Consider the following 5,004-nt stretch of genomic DNA (forward strand, 5'->3'; position numbering starts at 1 on the left):
CGCAGCCCAGGCAAGGCATGCGCACCAAGGTGCCCACCCGAGGTGCACACCCGGGGCAAACCGGGCTCCGACTTCGTGCAGGCCGCACCTTGGAGCACACTTCGGAGCGCTCCTTGGTGCGCACCATGGTGCCCACCAGGGCGCACCCGAGGCAAACCGGGCTCCGACTTCGTGCACGCCGCACCTTGGAGCACACATCGGAGCGCTCCCAGGTTCGCACCAGCGTTGCGCACCTTTGATGCGCTGCCTTCACTAATTTCCAGAAAAGGCAAAAAAAAACGATATTTTAAAATTTCCGTTCTGAAAGATAGTGAAAAAAACGGAACGCGGGTGCCATCTTGAGCCCTTCCTGATGCGCAGCCCAGGCAAGTTGTGCGCACCAAGGTGCCCACCCTGGCGGAGGTGCGCGCCCGGGGCAAACCGGGCTCCGACTTCGTGCACTGCATGGTGCCCACCAAGGCGCGCAACCCAGCCAAGGTGCCCACCGCAGCGAAGGTGCACGCGAGGTGCGCACCCGAGGTGCACACCCGGGGCAAACCGGGCTCCGACTTCGTGCACGCCGCACCTTGGAGCACACTTCAGAGCGCTCCTTGGTACGCACCAGGGCGCGCAACCCAGCCAAGGTGCTCACCCCGGCGAAGGTGCACGCGAGGTGCGCACCCGGGGCAAACCGGGCTCGGACTTCGTGCACGCCGCACCTTGGAGCACACATCGGAGCGCTCCCGGGTTCGCACCAGCATTGCGCACCTTTGATGCGCTGCCTTCACTAATTTCCAGAAAAGGCAAAAAAAAGAAAAAAATGAGATTTTAAAATTTCCGTTTTGAAAGATAGTGAAAAAAACGGAACGCGGGTGCCATCTTGAGCCCGCCCTGGTGTGCAGCCCAGGCAAGTTGTGCGCACCAAGGCACCCACCCTGGCCAAGGTGGGTCACGGGGTGGGTCCTAGGGTGGGTAACGGGGTGGGTACTAAGGTGCGTGCCAAGGTGGGTCATAGGGTGGGTGCCAAGGTGGGCACCAGGGTGGGTGTGCACCAACCCTAGCCAGGGTAGGTCACGGGGTGGTTGTCGGGGTGGGCGTCAAGGAGCCAAGGTGGGTGGCAAGTAGCCAAGTTGCGTGCCAAGGTGGGTGTCGGGGTGGGTGCCAAGGATCCAAGGTGGGTGCCAAGGAACCAAGGTGGGTGTCTGGGTGGGTGCCGAGGTGGGAGCCAGGGTGGGTCCCAAGGTGAGTGCAAAGGTGGGTGCCAGGGTCAAGGTGAGTGCCAATGTGGGTTCCAAGGTGCCAGGGTCAGGGTGAGTGCCAATGTGGGTTCAAAGGTGCTAAGTTGGGTGCGAGGTTGGGTGCGAGGGTGGGTGGGTGCCAAGGTGTGCTAGGTGGAAGCCCGGGTGGGTCGGCATCCCATGGGTGTCGAGTTGGGTGCCTGATGGGTGCTTCTTGTCAAGTTTTAGTCGTCGGGACTCATTTCGAGCCTTAGAGGTCGTTTCTTGTCCGGTTGCCCTGTCTTCGACCTGGGAACCCAATTTTGGTCCTCGGGTCCCATTTTTTTTTGTCTCGCATCCCACTTTTGGCCTGTGGCCTTTTCGGGGTCGATTCTCGTTTTGGGCATCAGAGCATGTTTCTTCTCCTAAAACCCAATATTTGTTTATTAAGTCTCGGAACACATTTTTGTTCTCGTGGACCCATCATGGGTCTTGGAACGCATTTGTGGTCCTTGGGTCCCATTTTGCATCCCGAAACTTGTGTTTTGGTGCTTGATCCCTATTTTGGGTGCCCACCTTGCACCAAGTGCGCACCCGGGGCAAACCGAGCGCCTTGGTGCACCGGGGCAAGATCGAGCGTGCACCCGAGGCGCCCCGAACATGCACCAAGGTGCACTCGGCCCACATGTGAGCGCAGGTCGTTGCGCCCGAGGTGGTGTGTGGGCACCGCGTTGCAGACGGGACACTGCACGCACACGACGCCCCCTACAGGTGCACGCACGTAGGCCGGGCCGGGTGCACACCCGACGCCCTAGCAAGGTGCGCGCACCCGGGCAGGGCTCACACTTGGCGAACGGGGCGCACTTCGCGAGGGAGGGTGTGCACCTCGACGGGGGTGGGTGGCCGGGGTGGATTCGCACGTGGGTCACGGTTTGCTAAGTACACACTGCGACAAGCTCATAACGGGTGCGATCATACCAGCGTTAGTGCACCGGATCCCATCAGAACTCCGCAGTTAAGCGCGCTTGGGCCGGAGTAGTACTGGGATGGGTGACCTCCCGGGAAGTCCCGGTGTTGCACCCTTTTTTAGTTTTTCGCCGGGCATCGCAATGCTATTTGAATAAACCTTTTGCCCGTTTGCGTTCTCGTCGGGGCCGGGCCGGGCCGGGGTGCGCTGCCCGCACTACCGCGCGCGCGGGGGCGACACCGAGCGCGCACCCGAGGCGCCCCGAGCACACAGGCCACGGTGCAACCCGGGCGTTGTGCGCGCACCCCGGTGCGCCCGAGGTGCTGCGCGCGCACCCAGGTGAAATCGGTGTGCACCTCGGCCAGTGCGCGCTCGGTCGAGTCGTGCACGTTGGCCAAGGTGCACGGTGATGTTTCTTACTCTAAGGTTCCGCACCAGACGCCCGGGACAGGTGAGCGAAGCTGGGCGGGGCCGGGTGCGCGGCCGGGGCAGGTGCACGCAGCTGGAGAGAGCTTTGGAGCACACTTCGGAGCGCACCAATGATGCGCTCCATTCAAAAGTTTCCTGAAAAGGCAAAAAAAGTTGAGATTATAGAATTTCCCACTTGAGAGATTGTAAAAAAAAAAAATTTAAAATGAAGGAAACGCGGGTGCCAAGGTGTGCGCAGCCCAGCCAAGGTGTGCGCACCAAGGCGCCCACCCTGGCGAAGGTGCACGCAAGGTGCGCACCCGAGGCAAACCGGACAATTAACCCAACTTTCGACTTCGCGCGCACCTTGGAGCGCACTTCGGAGCGCTCCTTGGTGCGCACCAATCTTGGGCACCTCGGAGTGCACCATGGCGCCCACCAAGGTGCGCACCCGGGGCAAACCGAGCTCCGACTTCGTGCGCACCTTGGAGCGCACGAAAGGTGCGCACCATGGCGCCCACCAAGGTGCGCAGCCCAGCCAAGGCGTGCGCATCAAGGTGCGCACCCTGGCGAAGGTGCGCACCCGGGGCAAACCGAGCTCCGACTTCGTGCGCACCTTGGAGCGCACAAAAGGTGCGCAACCCAGCCAAGGTGTGCGCACCCCGGTCAAACCGAGCTCCGAATCGTGCGCACCAGAGGTGCACGCCATCGTGCGCACCTTGGAGCACACTTCGGAGCCCTCCTTGGTGCGCGCCGATGTTGCGCACCTCGGAGCGCACCCGGGGAAAACAATGCAATTAACCCGACTTTCGACTTCGTGGGCACCTCGGAGCGCTCTCGGGTTCGCACCTCGGAGCACACCGAGGTGCGCACCTTTGATGCGCTGCCTTCACCAATTTCCAGAAAAGGCAAGAAAACATTGAGAAGGTGTGCGCACCGAGGTGCCCACCCTGGCGAAGGTGCACGCGAGGTGCGCACCCGGGGCAAACCGGGCTCCGACTTCGTGCACGCCGCACCTTGGAGCACACTTCGGAGCGCTCCTTGGTGCGCACCAGGGCGCGCAACCCAGCCGAGGTGCCCACCCCGGCGAAGGTGCACGCGAGGTGCGCACCCGGGGCAAACCGGGCTCCGACTTCGTGCACGCCATGGTGCCCACCGCGGCGAAGGTGCACGCGAGGTGCGCACCCGGGGCAAACCGGGCTCCGACTTCGTGCACGCCGCACCTTGGAGCACACTTCGGAGCGCTCCTTGGTGCGCACCATGGTGCCCACCAGGGCGCGCAACCCCGCCGAAGGTGCACGCGAGGTGCGCACCCGGGGCAAACCGGGCTCCGACTTCGTGCACGCCGCACCTTGGAGCACACTTCGGAGCGCTCCTTGGTGCGCACCATGGTGCCCACCAGGGCGCGCAACCCCGCCGAAGGTGCACGCGAGGTGCGCACCCGGGGCAAACCGGGCTCCGACTTCGTGCACGCCGCACCTTGGAGCACACTTCGGAGCGCTCCTTGGTGCGCACCAGGGCGCGCAACCCAGCCGAGGTGCCCACCCCGGCGAAGGTGCGTACCCGGGGCAAACCGGGCTCCGACTTCGTGCACGCCGCACCTTGGAGCACACTTCGGAGCGCTCCTTGGTGCGCACCATGGTGCCCACCAGGCCGCGCAACCCAGCCAAGGTGTGCGCACCAAGGTGCACGCGAGGTGCGCACCCGGGGCAAACCGGGGTCCGACTTCGTGCACGCCGCACCTTGGAGCACACATCGGGGCGCTCCCGGGTTCGCACCGGCGTTGCGCACCGTGGTGGGCACCTCGGAGCACACCAAGGTGGGCAGCGAGGTGCGCACCTTTGATGCGATGCCTTCACTAATTTCCATAAAAGGCAAAAAAAAAACGAGATTTTAAAATTTCCGTTTTGAAAGATAGTGAGAAAAAGGGAATGCTGGTGCCATCTTGAGCCCGCCCTGGTGCGCAGCCCAGCCAAGGTGTGCGCACCAAGGTGCCCACCCTGGCGAAGGTGCGCGCCCGGGCAATTAACCCAACTTCCAACTTCGCGCGCGCCAGGGTGGGAGCGCACCCAACAACCGGGCCTGGGAAGAGCCAATGCGAGAAACCCCACCAAACGCTCTGACAAAAAAAGAGGGGGCGCTCCAGTAACCCCGCTTCGGAGCGCACCCTGGGCAAACCCAGCCAAGGTGCCCACCCCGGCCAAGGTGCAGGCGAGGTGCGCACCCGGGGCAAACCGGGCTCCGACAACGTGCACGCCGCACCTTGGAGCACACTTCGTAGCGCTCCCGGGTGCGCACCTCAGAGCACACCAAGGTGGGCAGCGAGGTGCGCACCTTTGATGCGCTGCCTTCACTAATTTCCAGAAAAGGCAAAAAAAAAAGGAGATTTTAAAATTTCCGTTTTGAAAGATAGTGAAAAAAACGGAACGCGCG

At 62.7% G+C, this 5,004-nt stretch overlaps 1 non-coding gene across 1 annotated transcript; it reads left to right on the plus strand.

The window, feature by feature from the left end:
• Positions 1–2,160: 2,160 nt before the first annotated feature.
• Positions 2,161–2,279, plus strand: LOC131863533 (5S ribosomal RNA). Its single transcript, XR_009362433.1, has one exon. It is a non-coding gene; the product is annotated as a 5S ribosomal RNA (ribosomal RNA).
• The last annotated feature ends 2,725 nt before the right edge of the window (positions 2,280–5,004 follow it).

This window comes from Cryptomeria japonica, unplaced genomic scaffold (genome assembly GCF_030272615.1).
Source record: "Cryptomeria japonica unplaced genomic scaffold, Sugi_1.0 HiC_scaffold_65, whole genome shotgun sequence".
In the NCBI taxonomy this organism is placed as follows: Eukaryota; Viridiplantae; Streptophyta; class Pinopsida; order Cupressales; family Cupressaceae; genus Cryptomeria; species Cryptomeria japonica.